This window comes from Vulpes vulpes, chromosome 5, assembly GCF_048418805.1.
Source record: "Vulpes vulpes isolate BD-2025 chromosome 5, VulVul3, whole genome shotgun sequence".
In the NCBI taxonomy this organism is placed as follows: Eukaryota; Metazoa; Chordata; class Mammalia; order Carnivora; family Canidae; genus Vulpes; species Vulpes vulpes.
The window spans coordinates 63517000-63543819 of record NC_132784.1 but is presented as its reverse complement, the minus strand read 5'-3'; the positions used below and the strand labels follow the sequence as shown (position 1 = coordinate 63543819).

Here is a 26820-nt window from a genome sequence, read left to right as displayed (position 1 = left end):
CACCCCACATGAGGACCGGACATGTTCCAGGGAGGTGACAGCCAGCAGATGGGGGGTGGGGCCGGAGAGGGGGCCTCACATGGCAAAGGCTTCCCTGGCTGCCTCCGCGCACCCCTTTCATGGTGGGCAGTGGATGATGTCAGCCCCTGCAGGGTCAGGAAGAGTTGGCAGGTCTCTCCCATGGGCTGCAGATGTCATAGGGCGGGCAGAGGGTGAGGCTGCAAGTCCTACCACTGCTCTCGTGCTGCCTTGGGACCTGGGCATGCCACAGAGCCCTCAGTGCTGTCCCCTGCACTGTGGGCATGACCTCCTCCCCTTTCTTCCCTAAACGTGGATGGAGCGTGTACAGTGTGATTCCTGGAGCCTGAGCAGGAGTCAGCAGGCAGGAGAAGGCTGGCCTCATGCAGCTACGGAGAGAAGCCCACGTAGGGGAGGGTAGTGGGTGCGGGGGGTGCCCTTAGCTGGGGTGTGGGGTCTGGACTTCATCCCGAGGGGAAGTGGGGTGCTTCAGGGGAGCATGGAGAGGAGGCACACGGGTTGTACTGTAGAGTAGAAAGCTGGGGGAGGGGAGATATGGGGCCACACAGGAACGTTCTATCCTCTGAGCAGGAGATGGTCACAGGGCACATGATGTGTAAAATTTCCCAAGCTGTACGCCTTGGTTGGTGTGGCTGATTGTGTACCTTCTACCTCCATAAAACAGCAGATAAATAAGGGAAGCTTCCTGCCAACCCTTCCTGGGGACCTGGGGGTCTGGGGTAGGGAGACCAGCCCTTCATTCCCCAGCCCAGCCCTGGGGGCTCACACTGTCCATGCAGCCTCCCAGCCAGACCCATCTCCAGTCACACCTAAAATGCCTGCCCCCCAGTGCTCTGGGGGAGGGGACCAAAGGAGGGAGGTCTGTGGGCTTCCCAGCCCTCTGGTGCAGACAAGGCCACTTCGCCATCTGGTGGGAGCAGGGGCTGTGCAGACTGGCAGGTGCACCCAGGCTGCCTCTCTGATGGGCCCGGGTTGGTGGTGGCCCCTGAGGAGCCCCCTTTCCTTGGCCCCAGGGCTTTATCACATCACCTCCCTTACTCCTTCGCACATCCCCAAGGGACCTAAGCTGGTCCTGCCTGGCGGAAGGCGGAGCCGTGATTTGAACCTGGGTGGGTCCAACAGTGGAGCCCACTGAAGGCCCCACTGGAACCCTAGCCTTGGCCTTCAGGGCCGTGGGCTGATGACAACAAGCTTCAGCCTGGAACAGAGCCAGCCCGAGTGGCTGATGGCCAGTGGGACCCCTGGCTGGTCTGCGCACTAGTGGCCCCAGAACACCGGACCAGGCAGTCCCAGGGCCTGCCCAGGCTACAGCTAGTGGTAGACCCAGCGGGTGGGTGGCAGGGGACAGACTTGGAAGATTTATGAGCTGGGTTAAAATTTAATCTGGGTGAATGGGGATCCCTGGGTGGCGCAGCGGTTTGGCGCCTGCCTTTGGCCCAGGGCGCGATCCTGGAGGCCGGGGATCGAGTCCCACGTCGGGCTCCCGGTGCATGGAGCCTGCTTCTCCCTCTGCCTGTGTCTCTGCCTCTCTCTCTCTCTCTCTCTCTCTCTCTCTCTCTGTGACTATCATAAATAAATAAAAAAAATAAAAAAATAAAAAAAAAAAAATCTGGGTGGAAGATCCCGACCATCCAAGCCAGCTGCCCCCAGACAAATGGTCTGATCCCTGCCGGCTCCCGCCCACTAGCCCTGGTGCCATCCTTCCCCTAACTCTCCCTCCCCGGAAGGCAGGCCGCCGCCCGCAGAGAAATCATAGCACTGAATTTGATTTGGGGTGGGAGCAGCGGGGCACTGAGCTTGTTTGCACTTCAGCTCAAAATTAAACAGGACAGAATTGGCTTCGAGCAGGAACTGCCTCCGCAGGGCCACCGTATGTCCCCAGGGACAGCACTGCCTCCAGAAGAGCCTCACCATGCCCACCAGCCCCCACTGCCACGGGAGCAGCCCTGGGCACCCTGCGTGTGCACTCAGGCCCTGGCCAGCTGCCCTCTGTGCCTGGCACCCTGACCACCCCACATTGGGGCACAGCTGCTGGGCTTGAATCCCAAATATGCTGGGGGGTCTTGTGCAAGCAACTAAACCTCTCAGAGCCTCTCTTCTCATCTGTAAAATGGGACAGTCTATAAAATGGGACCCACTGCTGTGAGCTGACATGGTAATGTAAAGGGTTAACATGGTACCTACATAGGGTCCCCCCTTCACCTCTTTGGACCTGGGGGGGGTCCCCCTTTCACTCTGCTTTGGGTTTGCTCAGTCTGACTGGATAAGGAACATTGCCGGGGCCCCCAAGGCATGGGACATGGTGGCAGAAGCACGTAGACAGAGCAGCCCCTGTGCACAACCCTGTTTCCTCCTGGCTGATTCCCTCCTAAGTGGCCTTGTCACTGTCACCATTCTCACAGTTCCCACCACCACATGCTGGGTCCCTCCTAGGCACTCTCCTGAGTTAGCAATGAGCGCCCATTTTACAGATGTGAAAATGAGGCTCAGAGAGGTGAAGAAACTGCCTGGGGGGCTCTCTAGAGGTCAGCAGGGATGACCCAAGCACAGGCCCTTTGACCCAGAGCTGTCTAGGTCACTCCTCCTACTGTCCCCTGCAACTTCGGCCACCTTCCAGGTCCTGTCTAAGGTGGGAGGGAGTGTCACAGAGAGGGAAGGGGGAGCTGGGCTGGCTCAGGCAACAAAGAAGCAGGGGAGGACCTAGAGACCCCTTTGTTCCACTGGGGGACAGAAGCATCCCTTCCTCGCATCCTTCCCTAGCACGCACACACGCACACACACCCACACCCACACACCCCCCATGCTGCCACTGGCAGGCATCCAGGCGCAGAAATAGCCGTGTCACCTTCGGAGGCTGAGTCCCTTTGGCCTGAAGTGGAGGCTGGAGGAGGGGCAGGGAGGCTGCAATAATCTCGGATTGTGGAAGGTGAGTGTGCTCGTGCACACACGTACCTGTGCACGATGCACACATCCTCCCACATGCACATGCTCACATAGGCACGAACTCAAAACAGCTACACGCAGAATGGGGAGAGACAAGCTTCAGATACTAGCAGATGCCACCATCCTGCCTCACCTCCGGCCCACCTCCTGAGGGACCAGTAAAAGCTGGGCCTGAACACAGCACCTCTCTCCTTCAGCGATGTAATAAGATTCCCCACAGCTCTGCACTTGGGGCCACTCTGCCCTGAAGAGCGGGTTGTCGCCAACTCCTGCCTTAGCTGAGGCTGCCCCGTGCTCTGGCACAGAGCTAAAACCAAGGTTTTGGAGGGGGCAGCCTACCCTTGGGGGCCTCTTTTATACTTTAGTGACCCCCCACCAGGAATCTGAGTCCTTTCTTCAGACCCCCAGGGATTGGGGAGCCTGAATCTGGCCTCCCTCCAACTGCACCAGCCATTCCCACCCTCTGCTCCAGTCTGTGCTGGCCTACCCATGTCCTCTTGCTTGGGGATTCAGTTCTGTCCCTTGCAAGTGCTGAGCTAATCCTCCGAGTGTGGAAGGCTCACAGGGGTGGAAGGATTAATGTGTCAACATATTTGCATGATAACAGGGTCTGGGCTTTGAGAAGTGAGTAGCCCCAGAGGAGCCAGGCTGTCCTCCCAAACCACACATACTGCGCACACATCCCAGTCAGGCCAGTGCTGGCCACACTCCCGCCCTCCCTCCACCCTGGCAGGTGCCACCCCCCTCACTCCCAACTCACCCCTGAGCTCTGCAGCCTCAGTGTTAGGGCTGGGGAGCCTCGAGACCTCCCTGTCCTGCACACACACTAGCAGCAGGACCTGAAAACAGTCCCATCCTCACTGACTCCCGCTCCGGGCTGTGACCGGGTGTGGGCATCTGGCTGCAACCTCTCATTATTTACTTATGTATTTATCTATTTATTCCCATCTTGTCCTAAAGGATTTGCGGCAGCTTACAGAAATACAACCTCATAAGAGAGGATCAAGAGAAGGGGATTTGGTAGGGTGGAATAGGCCAGGCTCAGAAGCCGGCAGGCTTGGGTTCAAATCCTACTTTTTACTGATTTTTGATGTCGGGTCACTTCAGCTCTCAGCCTCAGCTTCCTCACCTGTCAGCCAGGATACTGATGCTGTCCAGAGGCTTGTGAATGGGAAGATGCCAGGGAGGTGGAGCCGGCGCTCAGTGCTTGGAGGTGCAAATAGCACATGGAGCTATCGCATCTAGGAGAGAAGATAAAGGGAGAGAAGTCGGGCTGAGGACAGATGGGGTAGGGGAGGAAGGCAGTGCCCGGTGGAGGGCACAGCATGGCCCCTCTCTGAATGCTGGTGCTTTCTGGGTCCTGGTAGAATCCGAGCTGAGGGAAGAAGGCCTGGGTGAAGTGTGGGGGGGTCTTCAACCTTCTCAGATGCCCAGGTCCAGGAACCCCCCAGACTCCTCTCAAAGGGGCAGCTAGCCCCTGGGACACCCTAAGCCCTCACCTGCCCTGCATGGGGTGCCCAGAGCCTACAGGGTGGAGAAGAGCTGAGGTCTGGGGTTCCAGGCTGGGGACCCTCCCCCTCCCACCTAGTGCCCACACCCAGAGGGCACACTTCAGCCCTTGGCCCCTGCATCTCACCTGAACCTGAACCCCACTTTGGCCTTGAGCTCTGATTTTCCTGGCCTTCTTTCACTCCTCAGGACTGGCTCTCAGACCCAGCCCAGAGTTTTAGTCACTTGGCCCAGCTCCCCATTGCCCCCAAGCCCCAATTATCACTTCAGCCTGCACTGAGCAGGGCCTGGCTTCCTCCCACCATCACCTGTTCCCAGCCCTCCATGCTGTCTTCCCAAATCATCTTCCTCCCAGGGGGGCTCCAGGTCTGACAGCCAGGAGGGGCCTGGGGAGATGAGCACAGCTCCCCTGATCCACAGGCTGGCCAGACCCCTCTGGGGCGGGGCACATGGCAGGCAGAGATCCCCACCCATTCCTGCCCCCAGCCCCTCGGCTCCAGCCCGGGACCCCAAGGAGCTCCCACTTTATAATCTGTTTCTGGGAGGTGGTGCCGACTCTGTGGATGGCTGATTTGTTGACACAGCTATGGGGACCACACAGCCATTAACACACCACGTGGAAAGTGGTGCCCAGGAGAGGGCCTGGAGTCCAGTGAGATGTACAACTCCCCACTGCGGGCCCCAGCTCCTCCTCAAGTAGCCCCTGGGACTGCGGCCTCAAGTCTTCCGATCTGTGAGTTGGGGAGAACGGACCCTGTGCCTCTTTCTGGCTTCTCAGCTGCTTGAGGAGGCAGATGGGGAGAAGCACAGGCCTGTCCAACTGGCTTGGGACCTTGAGGTCAGGGGTGCTGAGCTGCCAACTTCCACCCAGGAACAGGCTTGGGCCACCCCTCTTCCTGCTGGGCTCAAGGGGAGAAGCCCCCGGTGAACACCAGACACAGTCCACACCCGTAACAGCTCAGACTCCAGGACCCCTGTGTTGTGATGTCCCTGAGTCCCCAACAGGCAGGACACCCTGGGATCAACAGATTCATGGCAACCGAGTGGAGAAGAATCATTAAGTGTAGACCTTAAGCAGACTGTGGTAATGTTGGTGTGGGGACTTGGGGAGAGTTGGGGAGCCCCGTGGGGTGCCCCCCACAGGCTGTGTGCTGTGACTGGGCTGATGAGCACACCATGCTCCTCTTCTGCCTTCCTCTGGGAGTCCTGCAGTTGCTCTGACCCGGGCCACCCACACCCGGCTCTATGAGCAGCCCTAACACCCACCTGGAGCCCCAGCTCTCAGCTCCTACTTCCTGCTTGCCTGTTCTGGGGTCTCAGTGGTCCTCAGTGGTCTGGGTGGGACAGCCACACTCTAGCCCCTCCCCGCCTTTGAATGTACTGCCCCCCCCACGCCCTCTTCTTATGCCTGACCCCCCCCCCCCCCCCCCCCCCGGCCTGGCCTGGATTTTGCCCCTGCACAACCTCCCCATAGTTCTCCCCTTCCTGCAGATGGGTAAGCTCTTGCTCCAGATCTGTCTCCTCTCTTAAGTGCAACCTCTGGAGGGCAGAGCCAGTCTGTTAGCCCCAGGCCTCCGCAGTGCTCCGAGGTACCCACCAGTGGTGGGTGAGCCCCTGTGATCACAAAGCACTGCAAGGACTGCCAGGGTTTTTTGGTGGGAGCAAGGAGAGGCTGTGGGGCTTCCCAAACCCTCATCCCCAACACGGCTACCAGCAAATAAATCCTTTCGGTACAACTTCTGTCCTGTCCACCTGCAGCTCCCACCCTGCCCTGACCCTCCCCTGCTTGGGGCTAGCCGTGCCACCCCCATGCCACAGCCCAGACCCATCCACCTCCCGAGAGCAGAGCTGCGCTCCCTCCCAGCCTGCACTCGATCTCTCGGTCCCCCATCCGTTCGGAGCCTGACGGATCCCTCCCCACCCTGGGCTCTTGCTTTTCTCTCTGCCAGACAGCCCCCCGTGGCTGGCCTGGGCTTTGGCTTCCGTGTCACCCGCTCTTGGGGTTCTCCCTCCCTGCCATCACTGATCTGAAACCACCTTCGGCTTTACTCTTGGCCTGTCTCCCCGGCTCCAGGTACCCTCCCTGACGGCAGAGCCTCGGCTCTCCCCTCAGTGCCAGGTTCCCCTGTCCAGATGAGGCCGGGGCACTTGGAAGCTCCGAGCTCAGGAAGCATTTGTAGGATGATCGATGGATTCTCCCACCCGGCTGGGAGCCAAGAAGCATCTCCACGGCCCCATGGCTTCCCTGCCAGCAGGAGCTGTGTGCACCTGGCAGATCGCAGTGGGACAGGCATTCGGTCTTGCTGCTGCCCACCCAGACGGCTGCTCCTCCTGGGCATCCCTATGGGGCTGCCAAGGGAAGCCGGGGCGGAATAACCAGATTAGCCTAAGCGGCTCCTCTTGTTTCCTGGCATAATTGGATTGAGGCCATGTTTCGGTGCAGCTGCATTTAATATCGTAATTCCGAGGACGCCTCACCCCCAGAGAGTATCGGCCAACAGATGCAGATGGGACAGGGTGGGGCGGGCTTTGGGCTGGAGAAGGGACCAAGGCCAAGGGTCACACATCTCGGACCTGTGCAGAGCAGTATGCCTATCTCCTGGGGGGCGGTGTCCTTTTGGCATCTGTGGCTGGGCAGTGCACAGAGCATGAGGAGGCAAGGGGAGGACTGTCACTGGGCACACCTGGAGGGTGCTCTGTGCTAACCTGAGGACTTGCAGGCATGACTGTGGGACAGGCCCCTCCCAGAGACAACAGGGGACCTCCCAGGCCTGGGGTGTGGAGGGAGTCCCTGGGACCCCAGCTGAGGAGAACCTGGGAGAAGGAGGCCAGGCACAGGTCCACAGAGGCTCAGCCAGCTTTAGCCACAATCCTCAGAAGTGCTGAGGGTCTAAACATACATGCTGTTGCCACCATTGGAGCCAGAATGGTCTCTTGTAGCTCATCCACTGCCTCCAGAAGCTCTTGGCTCAACTGGCTGAGCAGCAGCCTTCTTGGGCTCCTGGGGTGTTGGGGTCCTCCCTCAGGAAGGCTGGCCCAGTGCTAGGTGACTGCAGTGACGAACAGGGACACCACCTGGAGTCCTGACACCCAGACCCATGCTTAAATATTAGTGTCTCCACAGACCAAGGGAGAGAGGTGGGTGTGTGTGTGCCTGTGTGTCTGTGTGTGTCTGTGTGTCCATCACTGCCTGGGCTGAGTGTGTATGTATGTGTGTGGAAGGCAAGGAGCCCCTGTGCCCCCCTTCCCATCTGCAGCCTGAAGCCCAGTCATGTCTCTACAGATTCTCAACAACCTGAATCCTGAAGCCAGACTGATGAGTCTTTAAGAGCCAAGAAGCTAGGGGATCCCCGGGTGGCTAAGCGGTTTGACGCCTGCCTTTGGCCCGGGGTGTGATCCCGGGAACCCAGGATCGAGTCCCGTGTCAGGCTCCCTGCATGGAGCCTGCTTCTCCCTCTGCCTGTGTCTCTGCTTCTCTCTTTCTGTGTCTCTGTCTCTCATGAATAAAATATTAAAAAAAAAAAAAAAAGAGAGAGAGGGAGAGAGAGAAAGCCAAGAAGCTAAAACAATGAAGAACAGGACACAGCCAGGGAAGGGAGCAGGCAGGGCAGCCTTATGACAAGGTCCTTGATTCCCAGGCATGGCCGCACCCCTACCTGAATTCAGACCCTCCTGGCTGCTCGGCAGGGGCACCAGTTGTGCAGATGAATCGCTTGGCCTGGTGGTGTCCAGGTGGCTCCTCCCAGAGGCTCAGACTCAGCTCTGAAGACCTCAAGCACACAGCAGCTTCCCCACTGCCAGGGAAGGTGGGTTAAGGCCCACACGGGGCCAGGGAGTCACCCTGGGGTTGACGGCCCTGGCCAGGGGGTCTATGGACCCTTCACCCTGGCCCATCCCCCTCCCTCACTCCCATGCCCCGTAGCTCGAGGGCCTGGCGACAGCTCCCATCCATCATTCAGCCCTATTTTTAGGAGGTGATAACCCAACTGTGAAAATTCACTCTGTGCAGATCCTCCTGTGTGAGGAAGTCTTAGCCCCAAGCCGAGGAGATGAGCATGGGCAGAGCAGCAGGTGAGGGATGGTGGAGGGGAGGCCAAGCAGGAGGAGCCCCTCGCGCCCCATGATTTGTGGCTTGCAGCAGGCACCTGGCAGAGGGGCCAGGGCAGCTCTGCCGAGCTGTGGGGTGGGGGCGACACCAGGCCTGGCCTCCCAGGGCAGCCCACTGAGTAAGAGGGATGGGAGTCCAGGTCTTGGCTCCCGCCTTAGCTCTGTCAATTAACAAGCCTCAGCCTGCTCTGGATCTCAGTTTCTCTCGCTTCAAAGTGGGCTGAATCTCACACAACAGCCCAGCGCTCAACTCCTAAGGTCCTTTCTACCTCTTCACAGGGCTGGCAGATAAAATATAGGAGCTCCCTTAAATGTATATTTCAGACACTTTTTCTTGGTATAAGGAAGTCCTAAAGATCACATGAGATACACTTATGCTGTAAGAATTATTGGTTATTTCTATCTAAAACCCCAATTTAATTGGACATCTGGTCTTTTTATTTGTTCAATCTGGCCACTGTTTCCTCGGAGCAGGTCTCTCTCCACCTCCCTGGGTTGGCTAGTGTATCTGCTAAAGCGGGAGGGGCCAGCAAGTGTTTGCTCCCTCCTGGCCGCACCTTCACAGCCTCTGCTCTGGTACCCACCACCCCTGTCGTCCCCGGGTTTGCCTGCAGCAGACAGGAAGGGCCTGCCTCTTCCCAGCTGTGTGACCTTGGGCAATTTCACTTGACCCTCAGCTGCCTCCTCTGGAAAATGGGGATGACAGTTGTGCTTACTACCAAAGGCTGTGTGGGAATTAAATGAGCTGATACTGTCTGAAAGCTTAGAGCAGTAACACCAAAGTCAGCTCTCCCTGAGGCGCCTGGGTGGCTCAGTCGGTTAAGCCTCTGCCTTCAGCTCAGGTCATGATCCCGGGGTCCTGGGTTTGAGCTCCATGTGGGGCTCCCTGCTCAGGGGGGAGTCTGCTTCTCCCTCTACCCCTCCCCCTGCCTGTATGCTCTCTCTCGCTCTCTCTCCCTCTCAAATAAATAAATACAATCTCAAAGTCAGCTCTCTCTCAATCCTCAGTGCCAGCCCAGGGCCCAGCACAGACGAAACGTTCATTCATTCCTTCACCCAGAGCATATGGCCAGCCTGTGACCTGCCAGGCACTGCTCTGGGTCCTGGAGACAGATCAGGGATCAGAGTGCTAGGCTGCTCTGGGGACCTGGGGGGCCTCCAGTCCTGTCCTAAGCTGTCCCACCCTTGGAGCTGCTACACCAGCATGCAGGGAGGGGTGCCTTTGGTGCCCGGAGATGGAGGGTCTGGGGATACCTCAGTGCGGGGAGGCCCTTGCAGTGGGATCGTGGAGCCTTGATGAGGAAGAGATCTGCAGGGTGGGTTGGAAAGAGCAAGGGGCACAGGGAGAGTGGGGGACAGGAGACTGGGTCAGGAGCTAGAAGGTCACTGGGGTCAGGGGTGGAGGCCCTCTGTAGTCTCACCAGGGCCCCAGGGCCAGGAGGCCACTGGCAGGGTCAGTGCTTCAGGGAGATGCCTGTGTGTGGGTGGGGGGCACCAGCGAGGAGGCAGTGAAAGCAGTGAGAACAGGGAGCAACAGGACCTCTGGGTGGGCCCTCCAGCCTCCCACAGCCCAGGGCCGGGTTCGGGACCTTGCTGTCCCCCTGCCTCTCGGGAGCACAAGATTGCCCTTTCAAATCAGGATGGAATGAGACAAGAATCCAGCCCCCTAGGGTGGGAGCAGCAGGTCCCGATGATCCATCCAACCTCTGCCAGAGCCTCTGTTTGAGCCTGCCTGGGGCTCTGCCACCAACCAGCCCGGGTTGGGTGACTCACTCAGCCTCCCTGAGCCTCAGTTTCACCATCTAGGGAATGAACACGATAGTGGATTGTGACTGGGGCCCACTCAAATGAGGTGCTCCAAGTGTCAGCCTGGTGATGGTAGCCTGGGAATGGTTCAGACCCAGGAGGGCCACCAGGGCAAGGGTGGGTTCTGTTAAGACCCAGTGACAGGAGCTCATCGGGAGGGCAAGGCCCAGCCTGTGCAGAGTGCCGGATTCCTGGGCGGGCCCCCTCGAAGCCCCCCGTGGGCCAGCCTTGCCTCCCATTTTCTCTGAGTAGCAGAAGCCCAAGGTGAAGTGCTTTCTGGGGCCATCGTGGGAGACCAGGCCTCCTCAAGGCCTCGACTCTCAGGTCCTCACACCCCTTCTCAACCTGGCAGATGGCTGGGATCCCACACCTCCCTTTTCAGCCCCAGGGAATTCAAGAACCCAACTGATCTGATGGGGCAGTAACCCCTGGGCCCCAGCATGGCATCCCCTCTGACCATGCAGGAGGTTCCCAAGATGGAAAGGGGGAGGTGTTCGGGATCCCAGAGTGAGGCCAGAGATCACTGTGGCAACTATAGCCTTCCCCACCCCAAGCTCCGGGATCCTGGGAGTGATCTGATTCGATACCTACAAGGCAGTTTAACAATGTCTGGCTTCTGGGAGAGAGGGAGTCTGACCATCTGGATGAACTGAAAGGCTGTGGGTCCTCCCTTGAGGACAGCCCAGCTCGGGGAAGTGAGAAGGGTTGCAGTGGAGTGCAGAGGGAGGCTGAGGGCACAGAGGTGACGTCAGAGTCGCTTGTCCATCCCTATTTGCTGTGTGACCTCGGTCAGAAACTGAACTTCTCTGAGCTCATTTCCTCCTTTACAACACAAGGTCAGGGCCTCTCTCCCACAGTTGTTCTGAGAGTCACGTGGGATCCCACAGGCACGAAGGGGACACAGCAAGGGCCTGGCACAGAAAGCTGCCATTCCATGGGGTGCCTGAGTGGCTCAGTCGGTTGGGTGTCTGCCGTAAGCCAGGTCATGATCTCGGGGCTCTGGGATCAAGTCCCCAGTTGAGCTCCCTGCTCAGTGAGGAGTTTGCTTCTCCCTTCTCTCTCTGCTTCTTTCCCTGCTCGTGCTTGCTCTCTCTCTCTCTCAAATAAATAAATAAAATATTTTTAAAAAATGAAAGAAAGCTGCCATTGCAGACCTTGAAGGTGAGAGCACAGGGATCAGGAAAAGTTCTCCCAGAGCTGGGGCTTTGAAGGGATGCATAAGAATTCAGGAGATAGGGTAACCCCTAAGGCCCAGCGGTTTAGTGCCGCCTGCAGCCCAGGGTGTGGTCCTGGAGACCCTGGATCGAGTCCCACGTCGGGCTCCCTGCATGGGGCCTGCTTTTCCCTCTGCCTCTGCCTCTCTCTCTCTGTCTCTCATGAATAAATAAATAAAATCTTTAAAAAAAAAAAAAAAAAAGGAATTCAGGAGGTAGAAAAGGTGAAGGACTCACCCTCACAAACTTGATTCTGGGGCCTTAGGAAAGTCCTACTTTTCTCCGTGCCTCAGTTTCTCCATCATAAAAGGAGACAGTTGCCCTGTGCTGGTTTCACTCTACTTGTGACATTCTAGATGAGTCTTCCTTGGGATGAGGCAGGACAAGAGTGGGAGGAGGTATTCCCTCCAACATCGTGCTGACTGGCTAGGCAGATAGGTCAGGTCACCCCAGGTGTAGTCAGGATGGGAATGTGGGCCTCCCCTTTACGGTGCCTGGACCTCGAAGGCACTCCCCTAATTCTCAGCCCAGCCAGCCCTCCAACCCCAGAGGCCAGAAATAGCCTGGCCAGACCCAGGTCCCAGCCATGGCTCTGGCTCCTGCAAGGTTCGGGGTCCCCCACAGCTCCCCTCCTGAGTCTCCTGGGCTTCCCCACAGGAAGCTGCAGTGTTTACCTTGCCAAGGCCCTGCTTTTACTCCCCGAGGATTGTGTTTAGGAGGCGAGAACCCACGCACACACACGCACTCACACTCCATCTGATGCGCCAGACCACACAGGCTCACAGCCCAGCCGCAGATGTGCACTGGGGCCGTCTTGGGGCTGCCTCCTGTCCCCGGGCTGGGTGGCAACTAGTGCTAATTGAGAAGAAGTTAATAAGCACCACATATGACCTGGGTTAATCCTCCCCAAACCGCCCAGTTTTGTTCTGTCCATCTGTCCAATGCCCACTGAGGCCCTCAGGGGCGGACTAACCTGGCCAGAGCAAAAGCCAGAAGATGGCAAGTAGGGTTCAAAGGCAGATCTCTGGGAACCCTGGCCTGTGCTGCCTCTGAAAGAGAGGAGAGTGGAGGGGCAAGGGGCATCTGCAGAGACCATAAGACGGTGGCGGTGGCGGGAGATGGCCCATTGGTCCCACCCAGAGGCCATCAACACACAATAGGTGCTCAACATCAGGCAGCCCAGGGGCCTGTGCGAGGGGCCCATGGCCCCCAGAAACCTGCAGTGTGAAGTCTCTGGCCCCCTCCTCGGCTCCCTACATGTGGCTCTGAGCCACCAGCAGCTTTGCCTCCTGGCTCTGCTGCCAGCTGACTGTGGGCGGGGCTCTACCCCCTTCTGGGCCCTAGAACCCTTCATCCAATGGGGCAGTTGGGACGGATCAGGGGTCTCCACTTTTGCAACGCTCATCTTGAGAATCTGATCCGCTTCCTGGAACATATGAACCCTACCAGATATTTACACGGGAGTCTTGGGGTTTACACAGGAGTCTGGGGATTCACAGACCTTCAGAAGACCAGGTGAGAGAGCCCTGAACTACACATGGGATAAGGCTGCGACAGAAAACAAGGAAGAAATAAACCCCCATTTCTGAGAACAGTCACCTCTTCCTGTGGTCCTGGTGCTTCAGAATCTTATTTCATCCTCAGAACAACCCTATACCTGCGGCAGGGTGGGGTGCTCTTTATTACCCCCATTTTATGGTTGTGGAGACCTGGGCACAGAGAGGTAAAGTGACATGCCCAGGGCCACACAACAGGAAGTGGTGCGGCTGGTATTTTAACCCAGCAGTCAGGGCATTTAACTGCTGGGCTTAATTTGCATGGTGGGTTCAGAGTGTGGTTTATCATTACGCTCCGTAATTTACAGGGGCGCCACGTGTATGTTTGCATATTTATCTGAAGTGATGTAATTCTTAAAAACAAAAGAGCTGGATCAGCTGACCTCCTAATTTGAGCATCTGGGGTTTCTGCGCTTTGCTTCCAAAACCCCCGTTCCCTGAGGGTGCTGCCCAAATGCACCCAACGGGCTACTGTCCCTGTGCCTGACTCCCAGGGACCCGATCTGTGCAATGGGTGTAGGTGCAGCCCCTCCATCCTGGGATGAGGGGAGGCCTTGCCCCCCACCCCTGCCTCCTCTGGCTGCCGGCTGGGCAGGGCTGAGCGGGTTATGAGTTCAGCAGTCGATTTGGGCTCACATCATCTTGTCTGCCGGGAGGATTTAGTACGAGGCAGTTGGTCAATAGTGCGTTTGTTTTGTTATTGACCTGCCAGGGCAGCTCAGGAGCCGGCCCATCCCCCTCGGCTGCTCAGGCCTCTCCAGGCCTTGGAGCCTCAGCCTGGAAGTGCCACTGGGCATGTTGGGGAGCTCCTTGACCCCTGGCCTCCTGCCATTCCCAGCCCCTTCACACACCCCGGCCTGAGTGAGTCCCTATTCAGGTCCCCCCTGAAGATCTGTGTCCCCATAATCTTAGGTCCCACATGCCCTGGGGAGGACAGAGCAAGTGGCCCAGCTTGACAGAGGGCCACCCACTTGACAGAGGGCCCTGGTCTCATGGCATCACCACAACTACTTCACAAATGGAGAAACTGAGGCCCAGAGAGGTGAAGTGGCACAAGCTGTAGCTGGAAGAGCAGTGATTTCCAGGAGCAGACTCCCTGGCCTGGGCTGGCCCCAGTCCAGTCCAGAAGCAGTGGCCACCTGGGATACGGGCGAGGGGACCCCTTTTTTTTAAAGATTATTTATTCATGAGAGATACACAGAGAGAGGCAGAGACACAGGGAGAGGGAAAAGCAGGCTCCCTGCGGGGAGCCGGATGTGGGACTCGATCCCAGACCCCAGGATCACGACCTGACCCAAAGGCAGACAGACACTCAACCACTGAGCCACCCTGGTGCCCCCAGGAGAAGGGACTGTTTCCTTGGCCTCAGCCCAGCACCTGCCCTGGTCCCAGCCCCAGCCCCAGGTTATGGAGAAAGGTCGTCTCCGTCCTTGACTTTCACTCATTTGTTCATTCAGCACCTATTGCCAGAGAGCTGCTCTGTGCCAGGCCCCAGGAATCCCAGTGTCTGGGAGCACCTCACAGCCCTGCACTGGGTACAAGATGGGGGGAACTCCCTGAGAGAAATGGTGCTGATGAGGATCTCGGGGCGGGGGCTGGAAGGCTACTTCCAAAGAACAAACAGAATTATGAAGAGGGCAGAAAGGCACCTCTGTGGAGGGTCGGTGGAGGATCCAGCAGGGACAAAGGCCTGGTGTCGCTGACAGGTGCACAGGGGACATAAAGACACGAGTATGGCCAGCATGGGAAACGTGAAGGTTCAAGGAACTGTATGGACTGTGCCTTTGGAGCAATGAATACAGACAGCCCTCTGGGGTTTACTTAACCAAGCTCTGAGGACAGGAAGCCCGGAGCACCGGCTTCCCCCCTCAACAGTGTCCCAGACGGTCTCCGCCTTGCTCCTCCTTTCTCCTCTCCCCCCTGCCCCCTACCCTGCTCCAAAATGAGAAAGAGCAAAAAAACTATTATTGTTCACGCCTCATCTCCCACCAAAGTTATTAAATTTCATTCCACGAACAAATAAATCCATTTTTATTGCAGCAGGAGGAGCGGGCAGCCGTTTGCTGTTTTACCTTTTTTATTTTTCAAAGTCCTGTTAAATCTGCCCCCTATCAGCTGGGTGGCCCCCTGGGCCCCAACAGGCCCGCCCAGGTTAGAAGCGGGTTCCCAGCTCCCAGCTCTGGCTCCAGCTCAGGCTCTGGCTCTGGTGGTGGCGGCTCCTCCCCCGGGAGTGGCAGCAGCCTGGCTGGAGCGGCCCACCTGCCGCCTGGCTGCCTCGGGTGGGCCTCCAGTTGCCTGCAGGGAGGGTGCACGAAACTTCCTGCCAGCCTCCTGCTTGTCTGGCATTTAGAGTTTTCCAAACACTTCCTGCACATGCTTCCCTAGGCCCATCCCTGCGGTTGGCTGTGGCTCCACTTCACAGGAGAGGAAGCTCAAGCTCTGGAAGGCTTGGGGACTTGCCGGAGGCCAGGAGAAGCCTCCCTCCACCCAAGGGCAGGGAATTGGGCCCAGGCCTGCCTGCTGGTGGGTGGAGTTGCTCTGATCACCCATCTCGGTCACCCCACTGCGTATAGCCTGTCTCTGCTACCCACCAGCTCTGTGACACCCCCACCCCCACCCGCACCCCCAACACACAACCTGGCTTCTGAGGGCCTGAGCTGCCGCCTCTGCAGAAGGGATACTGTGATCACTGCATCTCAGTCCTGGGAGGATGCTCAGCAAGGAGCTTGCCGCCACCCTCCCCAAGGCCCCCAGCTTCCAGCCTATCTCCTGGATCCCCCCACTCACGCCCTGCTCCCCTGCCGAGGGACGAGGGCCATTGATCTGGCCCCTGGGGGGTGGAGGGGAGGGTTGGGGTAGCGGCCAGCCTTCACAGCTGAGGTCAACATAAATCCACATCATGGCTATTTTTTCTCTCTAAACCATTTGCTAAAGACTTAATGACTGTCAATAAGAAGCCTGTTGCGTCCACAGTGCCGCCAGCTTGAGGAGGTTCCCCAGCAAGGCATTTAAGTGAGGCAGCTGCCCAGGCCTGGCCCCGGGGTGTTACTGCACCCCCTCCCATGCCAACGCCAAGCTCCGCCGGGTCATTGCAGGGAGGGGACTGCCCACTCGTGCCCAAAATGGGGCCAGACCATTGTGGGACAGGGGCAGCAGCCCTGGCCTCCCACTACAACTGGCCACCCCCAGATATATGGGGGTGCTGCTTGGGCCTCCAGAGGCTGTGCTCCCCCTAATAGCCATCCCCTCCTCCAGCAGCCCTGCTGAATCCAGGGAGGACCCTCGCCCCACCAGACGCCCACAGCTGACAGCCCACACCTTAGCCAGCCCTGGCAATGCCTTCCCTTCCCCATTCAGAGCTGTCTCGGGTGTCAGATAGGCTTGAGGTTCCAGGTGAAGACATCCACCATGCCCCCTGCCACACACACACACACACACACACACACACACGCACGCACACGCATGCACACACATGCACACAGTGCCTTTCTGCTCTATCACGGTGCATTCCAAGGCTGGGGGAGGGGCGGCCGCCTGCACCTTCATACTCCTCTTTCCCCCACCCCCTACCTCCACCCCCAGTCTCCTCAGCTGCATCTCCTGCCCCATCCTTCCTCACCCCTCCCTGCCACTGCTCCCTGGGGATTCCCTCTTCTTTTCTTTCCCAGACTGATTAGCACATGGTACTATCAAGAAAGGCAGCTCCAGATAATGGTCCCAATGCTGTCTGTCGGCACCTGGGGCCGCTCCAGCCCAGAATAAGGGCGGGCAGTGTCACATGGGTACCTACCTCCTGCCAAGCCCCCTCCACTTCTGAGCACCTTCCCCCAGAGGCTGGCCCTGCCCGGGGTGGGAGGGCTGCTTGGTAGCCTAGCCCCACGGTACATGCAGCAGGGGTGGGGGATCCCTGTAAGGGTAGAGCTGGATTCCAAGCCCATTATCTGTGCACTAGCCTGGCAGCCAGCCCAGCCCTGGCTTCTCTGCCCTCAGTGGGAAGAGAAACAGAGACTTAGACAGAAAAGTGAAATTGGCCTCACCATGCCATGTGGAGGAGTTAGAGGCAAAAGCCCCTCTGCCAGTGGAGCCCCTGTCACCCTGCCTGACCTTGTCTGGCCTCCATATATTTGTCAATCAAATGGGAATGCTGACCCAGCCAGCTTTGCAGGGCAGCTGGAAGATCCATTTAGCAGTAAATATGTGTGATAGCCATTACCCTAGGACTTCACACTTACAGTGGGCTCCAATCCCAACCAGGCCCTAACATGCCCAAGCTCCTTTATTTCTTGATGCCCCCTGGGAAGGCAAGTGCAGTGGGCGCCTTTATCTTACAACTGCTGGGGCCTTGTCAGAAGCTGGGCTGGAGGCAGGAAATGAACCAGCCAGGGTCCCAGAAGGCGGGATGGAAGGGTGGGGGGCCAGGTGGGTCCTGGGTGGGGTCGGCACAGCCTTCCCCGCCAGCTCCCCAATGCCTGGTACCGAAGGGGTTTCTGGCACTGCCTGGAGGTGCCACGTCACCTGAACAGAAGGCAGAGCCCTTGCCAGTGCTCCCCGAGCGTGACTCTTGCCAATTCAAACGCTGTATCTCAACACCATTAATTTACATTTTGATTCGACTTTCTTAATTTTACTTCAACTTCGCACGACTCCAGTTTGAGAATCATTTTAATGTATTTATCTGTGAGGCAATTTGTTAAATAACCCCCAAGACTCGGCGGTTTTCCGTTCTGAGCTTTTATTGCAAGGCTATTTTAAATTAAATTAGTTGTCAGGGTCCCTGAGTGCATTGTAACGGGGATGAGTTCACTGCCAGCCCACTCATAAAAGTGCAAACCGCTGGCTAAATGGACGGGAGCAAGAAGTGGGTCGCCCGGCTCCTCCCAGACCCCCTCGGTGCCAGTTTGGGAGCGCAGGCCTAGCAGAACCACCTGCAGTCAGAAAAGCAACCATCTCTGGAGCCACCCTGGGTTCCCAAGCTGGGCTCTGCCCACCAGCCCTCGACCCCTGCAGGGCAGGTTCTAGCTGGCCGCAGGCGGGGGCAGTTCATTACCTGGGCACCCCAATCCTTCTGCCACCTGCTCTGGAGGCCCCAGGTGGTGTGTGTGAGCCATGGCATGTCTGGGCTGTCGCCCTTCTGAGGGACAGCAGAGGGGCAGAGCCTAGTCTCTGCTTTGGGCCCCTGTGCCCCAGGGAGAATTGCTGGGGAGCAAGGGGTGAGATCTGTCCCCCCTTCATCTGTTATCTGAGCTGGCGTCCGTGCTGGCTGTCACCTGGGCCAGGTCGGGGATGGGGGGCATGATTTGTGAAAGGCTCAGGTATCGAATCTATGTTTCACGTTCACATCAGCAGCTGCTGTCTGCCTGATAATGGACTGAGGCAGTGGGGAGGGAGCCAGGTGTCCTGCTCCTGCCACTGCTGTGCTCCCTGGTGGAGTGGGTACCCCAAGCCAAGACCTCTCCCCACCCGCCTCCTAGAGCTGCACAGTCCCACAGGTGGGCCTCCAGGCCCCCAGCAGCACTTACCAAGCCAGCCCCAAACTTCCATTCTGCCCTTCAAACCTCACGTCCCCTGGGAAGCTGCCAGCCCCTGGTAAATGGACCAGGGGTGCACAGTCAACTGGGAGTCACTAACCACCTCACGCAGTCTCCCCTGGGACTGCCCAGTATGCCGAGAGGAGGGCTGGCTGGGATGCTGAGGGTGCTTTGGTGCCTCCTCTGCAGCATCTGACAGGGCCTGGCACACAGCACGAGTGAGGGATAGACCTCTCCTGTGTCCCAGGGGCAGCGTGGCAAGCTGGTTACCAATGTAGGCACTGGAACTGGGTGCCTGGGTCTGAGTCTTGGCTCTGTGACTTTCTAGTTGTGTGAACTTAGGCCATTTCTATACAATGGGGTCCTCAGAGGAGCACTTTGGGGATGACATAGGTCCCGAGTGCTCAGAAGCACCGGGAAGGTAATAAGCCTCATCGTGTCCCACCTCAGAGGCAGAGATCTCCTAAGGAGAGGAACTTTTAAATATACCTTTGTAGCCATTTGACAAGCTCCTATTCACCCAGTGATGCCTCCCCAAAGGCCCCCTCCTCTGGGAAGCCTTCCTGAGGCAGGATTAGTTGTGTTCTCCTCTGCATTCCCCCAGCCCACTTAGTGCTGGGATAAACCTTGCTGCACCTTCTTCCTACCCGGCTGGCTGTGCATCAGGGCGGTGGGGGGGGGGGGTGCTCCCCTTTTCATCTTGTAAACATTTTCTAGCCAAGGACGAACATACACCCTGCCACACTCACTGCAGCTTTAGTGAACCTTTGGTTTGGGAGGGGAAGATGGAGAGAGGGAGAGAACTCTTTGTGAGGCCCTGGCTTAAAACCCTCCAAGGCCCCAGGCACCCCTGAACAAAGCACCACCTCCTGTGTGTGGCCTCCTGAACCTGCTGCTCTCTGTCTCACCTCTCTAGTGCTCCCTTTGCCCCTGCTCTTCCCCTTGGCACCTTACTCCCCCACCTCGCCCACCCCAGCCCTCTTCCTGAAACAATGGCCTGCCCACACCCCTTCCTTGGGAACTACTACCTCACCTCGGCCCACTTCTCCTATGGGAGTCTTCTGAGGCCTCAAAGCCTGAGTCAGGTGCCTGTCCCAGGCTCCTCCATCATAGCTCATGTCCCCAGCACTGTCACCGACATGTCTAGCCTGTCCACCCCACTAGACTGCGCTCATGGTGGAGGGGCTGAACCTGAGTCTGTCTCAGTGACCCTGGTGTCCCTCCTGCCTGTCCTAAGTAGGCTCTGGAGGCACTCAGGAAATGAATGAATAAACAAATGGATGATTAAGGTCCTCGTGAAACTCTGGGCTCCTGGCCACGGGGTGCCCGAGATATTAGCTGGTAGCCCCCTTCCTGCCAGCCTTCGCTGGGTGGTAGGTGCCAGGCCTGGCTGCTTTTGTGGGGCCAAGGATGGGGACAACTCAGAGAAAGCCCCCCTACTCAGTGCTGTTTAATGTCTGGCCAGATGCCCCACCCTCTGCATCCTGCTCTTGTGTCAGGGCCTGCTCTGGGTTTGAACAGGGCGAGAGAGAAGCCAGATTCCCAGCAGCCAGCAGGCAGGTCTCAGGAGAAGGTCATGTGTCAGGCACACACACACATACCTGGCCTCGAATGTCCAGCCAGGCTGAGGCCTAAGGCCTCCCACTCTTTGGCCAAGAGCAAATAGAGCCTGTCTGTCCCAGTGCCGGGAAGAAGATGCTGGGGAGTCAGGATTCCAGGATCCCAGTTCAAGCATTGATGGTGCTCAGCCTCTCAGACCCTATGGCCCCCAGTCTGGGAAACCAGAGGTATCAGATGGGCTCCACTTGTAACCAGCAGAGCCTTTTCCAGGTGGGACAACCACTCCAACATGAACAGGGCTGCCCATGGAGCTGGCAACATGGCTTGCTTGCTGGCTGTCCCCAAGCCTGGGCTGTGCAGTTTGGAATTTTTTCCCCCTTCCTGATGTTTTATTCATGTAAACCCAGCCTGCATCTGTCCTCAGAAAACGGGAGAGAAGATGCAGGAGAGAGAAGGAGAGATAGAGGAGCTCAGAGAGGAGGAGACCTCACATATGTATGGGTGTTGCCGTTCAAAGCCAGATAACCTAGAAAGAGCCGCGGAAGATGCACTCTCCCCATGGCTGCCTGACAACAAGAGGAGCCGTCATTCAGATGCGATTCATTGCTACCTCTAAGTCTATCACTGGGTCCTTGTCAGAACTCTCCACAGCTCACTGGGGAGGGCCCACCCCCAACTCTGCCCACCCCTTCCCACTGTCTTGGGGGCCAAGGACGAAGGGGAGCCTTTGTGTTAATTGCATTGTTAGACCAAAGGTTCTTACTTAGGCTTGCTGTCTAATTTGGGGCCTTTATTAAATATGATTGCTGGCTGACAGCCGGCCAGGAACCAGCCGTGGCTGCTGTGCAGGGCAGGGGAGCTGCGTCTCAGATCCCCACACACTGGGGTGTGTCCCCTGCTCCCCCCCGTACTGGTCTCTGCCCCCACTTCTTGCCTCTTCCGGCACACCCTCCATGTCACCCAGAGCTCAGGACCCTAAAGGCCATTTTAAGCTTTGATGAGCAGAGGGGGAGAAGCTGCAGAGGGTTACTGGCCAGCAGTAGAGATTTTTTAGGGCCCCCAAGGCTGCCCCTCCATAAACTCCTGTTCATCCTTCAAGAAAAACCCCACATCACCTCCTCCAAAGTCCCTCTCCTCTCCCTCTTTCATGTCCTGGGTTTCCCTGATAGTGATAAGCATAAGCTCTATTTACAGCGTCAATTCCTGTAGCCCTTGGTAACCCTCCCGAGGACACACCAGTACCACTCTCTCTGTTGTTCAGATGAGGAACCCGAGGCAGAGAGGTTAAGCAGTCAGTCTGAGGGCACATGGAACCGAAGTTCACTGGTTCCTGCATCTGTGCCCTTGACTGCTCTGTCGTGGCCTTCCACTGGCAGGTCTGGTGGAAAGCTCATTCCTGGGGATCCCTGGGTGGCGCAGCGGTTTGGTGCCTGCCTTTGGCCCAGGGCGCGATCCTGGAGACCCGGGATCGAATCCCACGTCGGGTTCCCGGTGCATGGAGCCTGCTTCTCCCTCTGCCTATGTCTCTGCCTCTCTCTCTCTCTCTCTCTCTCTCTCTCTGTGACTATCATAAATAAATAAAAATATTTAATAAAAAAAAAAAAAAAGAAAGCTCATTCCTCTGAAGACTGCACTGGAGCGATTAAACCCTCACACCATACTGTCATCAGGCCAGGTGGCTTTCCCTCCAAGTTATCTCCTTTAATCCCTCATTTAACCCCCCACAGGGAGGTGGGGCAGGAATCTGTCCCCATGCAGCTGTGGGGTTCCAGCCCCAGGCTGGGCCAAAGCACAGAAGTGGCTCAGAGCCCACGTGTGTGCTGGGAAGGCTAGCCTGGGAGTTGGTGTCAGAGCAGAGGGCCCCTCCCGCCTTCCCCACCAGCCCCTGCTACATGGGACCTCCAGGCACACCAGTCCTCTGTAGGCCTGGTTTTAGGGTGGCAACTGGGGCTTCAGGCTGGGTCTGAAGCCCCAGAAGCAGGGCAAGTGCTTTGAGAGCCTCCCCTCAGAAGCTTCACTACAGATGACACAGAGCAGGGCTCCTTCCCTGCCCAGCAGGGATTTGACATTCTCTTCAAATGTCAGCATCTGTCAATGTGGCTCCAGCCCCAGAGCCTAGAACAGTGCCTGCACGGGGTAGGTATTCAGTAAATGCTGATGGAGTTGTTACAAAAACCTCACACTCACCCCAGTCTGGGTGCCAGAGTACAAGAATCACTGGGCTAGGGACACCTGGGTGGCGCAGCGGTTGAGTGTCTGCCTTTGGCTCAGGACGTGATCTCGGAATCCGGGATCGAGTCCCACATCGGGCTCCTTGCATGGAGCCTGCTTCTCCTTCTGCCTGTGTCTCTGTCTCTCATTGTCTCTCATGAATAAATAAATAAAATCTTTAAAAAAAAAAAAAAAAAGAATCACTGGGCTAAACTGGCTGCAATCTCTGATGCTTCTTTCAGCCCCCCTCCACATCCAGAATGCCACATCTGACTTGGCAGATATAATACCCCAGGATTTGGGAAGACCTCCACCTAAGCCCAGCCCAGGTCAGCCCACAAACTTGGGGATCCCTCAGGTGGGGAGGCATTCAGGGCTCATCACTTGCACACTGATTCATGGCCCTCATGTTTCTTGAGCATCTACTATGTGCCAGGCACTGTGCTAGGCACAGAAGGCTGCCCAGAGAAGCGCAGGGGAGGTGCGGTCCTCATGGAGTGGTAGGACCAGACTCCTGTAGGTCCAGCCAGAGAAGTGAAGAGGAGGGACTTCCTGTCTGGGGAAATTCCGGAGGGCTTCACAGAGGAGCGGGCATTTGAGCAAGGCTGAGTGGACATCCCCTAGCCAGAGAAGGCCACGGCATGTGAGGCAGAGGCTTGGACAATGTCTGAGAGGTGAGAACAAGGTGATATTTGTTGGGAAAAGTAGCGGAGAGAGGCAAGTGGAAATGGGTGGAGCGGCAAGGGCCACAAGTACCAGTAAGATTGGAAGCTGGTATTCCAGAGGGATGTCCTAGGATGACAGCCCAACTTGGGGCCAGAAGGAGGCGTTTTCACATGCAGATAATTCAATGGGGCAAGACGGTGGCGGGTGGCACCCAGGGCCCTGCATTTTGAGCAAGACCCGGTGCGCGAGGACGGATGGAGGATGGACGGACGGACGGACGGACACTGGGGTCTGAGGCAGGTGAGTCTGGGGCTCACGCTGTCCGGCTCAAGAGGGACCCGAAGGCTCCGGGGGCTGGCGGGGGGCGGTTCCCGCAGGCCTGGCCCATCCTTCTCCCTTGGCAGAAGGGCCCTCACCTCCAGCGGGGGGCGGGGACGGAGGCGCAGCGTGAAGGAAGGGCAGACGGCGGCAGAGTCAGCGCGGCGCATCCATCCGCCCTGACAGGCAGCAATTACACCGCGTGATCGCCAGATTACTCCAAATGCATTTATTACAGGGGTTAGAAGCGGGGGACTTATTTACTGGCAAATCCATACTCATTACAAGACTCAGCCTAGCCTAGACGGAAAACAACTCAACTGAAACAAATAATTACCAAAGTCCTCCCAGCGCGAGGCTCTCAGGTGGTTGGGGTGCGGGGCTGGGGGCGGCGCCGGGCCCTGCCCACCGAGTAAAGGGAGGAAGAGGCCGAGGGTGAGGCTGCCGCCCGGCCGCCACGGTGCGCATGCCCGCCAGGGTCATGAATATGCAAACGAGCCCGCGGGTGGGGCGGGGCTAACTCGGGTGCCCGCGGGCCGCGGCCACCGCCCACCCCCCAGCGGCGCGCGCGGAAGCAAAGGGAAACGAACGCGACCAGGGGCCTGCAGGCTTCCGAAACGGGGCTTTTGAGAGGTGGCACTAGTCCCGCATTTTCCAGGGAAAGAAACGCTGGCATGGAGCACAGGCTCCCCGGTGGCTGAATGAATGAAAGGACCCGTGAACGGAAGTATCTCCCAGACAGACCTTGCCCCGGGCCGGAGCGGGACCCACTCTTGGGTCCTCAGGCTGGGGCGCTGGAGGGTCTCCTTCCCCGGGCATCGCCGGCCTCACGGGCACACACAACTGACAGACGATGGGCATTCTGGGGGCGTAGACTTGGGGAGCGCCCAGGGCACAGGCTGGGCTCCCGCACCCGCCAGGGGCTCTGGGCTCCAGGAACAAAATCAATCTTTGTTGTTTTTTTTAGCACAGACACAGCCGGCCGGACTCCTGCTCCCATTTTACAGATGAAGCTACTGAGTCCCCGCCAGGGGCAGGGGCAGAGGCAAGCGCGGTCCGCTCGCTCACGGTGGGGAGCTCCCCGCCGCGCCCTCCCCTCCCGGGCCTCCTGGACCGCGGTGGCGGCGACCAGTGCCCGCGTGGGGAGCTGTCAGGCCGATTGAAATGTGGGCTCGGCCTCTCTGCCCGCTGGGCAGATGCTGGCACCGCCACCCGCGCCTTAAATATTCATTCACTTGACAGAACACTAATTAAACAAAGTAAGGTGCATTATTACTTGATTAAATTTTTTTATTGTCAGCTTAATTGGTCTGTTAGTTGCCCCTTAGGGAGTTGTTCGTCCGCCCCCCACCCTCTCGCGCCGTGTGGCAGAGGGCCCCTGGCTGTCCCTGCGTCGCCCTTCCCCGCCCGCGGAGTAGGTGGGCGCTCCGCCCGCAGCCCCCCAGCCCAGCTCGGGGGTGGGAGCTTGAGCCCCGCCCCCAGGGCCGTCGAGGTTCCTCTCCTACTGGGTCAGGGGGAGAGTTGGACCAACCAGGGCCCGAGGCGGGCCTCCGAGGTCCAGAGGCCCCACCCCCAAACCTGAGGCCCGTCCAGAGGGAACGCGCCGCCTTAGACGCGTGGGGATTCCGGTCGGCTTGGAGGGGCGGATGATCTACTTTTCTGGCCGGGGCCTCCATTTCCCTCTCTGCACCACCGCAGGGCTGACCCCGCAGACCCCTGATCCAGGCACAGGCACGGCCCCAGTCCTCATGGTCCGCCCACGAAAGGGCCTGAGAATGCCCCCTCAGAGCGGACGAACCCACCTTCCTTGTCGGACTTAACACCTCGGAGGGCACGTCCTCCCACCACCCCGCAGAGAGCGAGGTAGCTGCTGCTCTGCTGCACTCCTGTTGAGATAGGTGCTCCCTCTTCCAGGTCAGTGGCTGGACAGAGCCACCTTAGTGGAGCAGGAACCTGCACCTTCCCTCCTCCCTCTTCCCCCATCTCAAACGTGCTTCTCCCCTCCCCCACGGGGTGATGGGACTCTGGAGCCAACATCTGCCCTTCAGGCAGCTGGCCCCTTCTCCCAAGTCTGTCCTCTGCGGTTGCAATGAAGAAGAGCCAGGGGCTGTTTCTTCCTTCCAGCACTAGCCAAACCCCTGTGTGAGCCTCAGTTTCCCTAGTGCTAAATGGGTGCCTGTCCTCATCCAATGAGCAGAATTTGAGTGCTGGCACAGAAGGAGGAGTGCGTGCTCTACGCTGGGCCAACTGCTCACTCTGAGGTCCCAGCCGGTCCTCCTATCCCTGCCACGAGGGCACAGCCCCACCACCCCCAGTTTACAGATGAGGCAGGGGGTCCCTGAGGGCTCCGAGACTTGTCCAGGGTGTCATATAGGGTAGCAGAGGACAAGGCTGAGAAAGGCAGCTGGCAAATCAGGGGTGTCTGTACTGTTCATACACCCACTTGCCAGTTCATCAGCCCGGCAGCAGGAATCTGTTCTGAGGTTGGGGACAGGAAAGAACATGTGGCCTTCCCAGGGTGGCTTGGGTCCTTGTGTCACACCCCTACCTCCAGCCATGCCCAGTGCGAGGTGGGGAGGTGCCCATCACTGGGCTCACTCACCCTGCCGCTGCCCTGTCCACACCCTCCCAACCTCCAGAGAGGATCCAGGCCCCACCGATGACAGAGGAATCGTCTGGCCACCCCAGAAGCCGCCGTTGGCAAGCAGGAGGCGAGGTAATTGGCATTGCTGGCCGAGGGAGCAGGAAATGAGCGGCCGCAGCCCATGTGGAGCGGGAAGCTGTTCAGTATCATCAGTCTTATCTGGGAACAGGCTGCCCAATTATGGGGCCGTGCCCGCTGCACTCAGCAGCTGCCGGCTCTGCTGCTGCCCCCTCCCCAGTGTCCTCAGAGCATCTCTGGGCCTGGGGCATCTGCTGCCCCTTCCAGAAGGCAGGAGGTGGCTACCCAGAGAGAGGCCTACCCTGATACTCCCCAATTCAGGTGTGCAGTTGCAGGCACACCCCCCCCCTCCCCCCAGCCAGGCCCAGCACACACAGGAGTAGCTGCTAGGTCCTCCTCTCCCAAAGACGACTGTCCAGGCCGAGCCCTGGGCAGGGCTGTCTGTTCTAAGTATCCCTTCAGGGAGCACACAGGCTGGCAGGGGTCTCCAGCTGCCCCATCCCATGGCTCCCTCAGGGCAAGAGGTACAGGTCACCCTGGTCTGCTGCTCCAGCCCCTCTACCAGCCACCAAATGAGAGGATTAATAATTCTGTGGGTGGACAACGCTCAGAAACACAGTGCCACTGGGGGCTGTGATAAGGTGTCATAGATTAGGGAAATAGGACTATAATAGGTTTGCAATTGCACATAACACAGCCAG

The 26820-nt window shown here is 58.2% G+C and overlaps 2 protein-coding genes across 4 annotated transcripts in view; one reads left to right on the top strand and one right to left on the bottom strand.

The window, feature by feature from the left end:
• MACROD1 (mono-ADP ribosylhydrolase 1) overlaps nt 1-26820 on the top strand; it is a 152746-nt gene that overhangs the window by 72029 nt on the left and 53897 nt on the right.
• FLRT1 (fibronectin leucine rich transmembrane protein 1) overlaps nt 1-26820 on the bottom strand; it is an 82563-nt gene that overhangs the window by 35048 nt on the left and 20695 nt on the right. For 2 of the 3 annotated variants that reach the window (XM_072758290.1, XM_026004587.2), the window contains exon 2: nt 4112-4223. The exons of the other annotated variant lie outside the window; for it this stretch is intronic. The gene's annotated coding sequence lies outside the window, so the exon portion shown is untranslated. The remainder of the gene's footprint in view (nt 1-4111; nt 4224-26820) is intronic. 3 annotated transcript variants of the gene reach the window in all.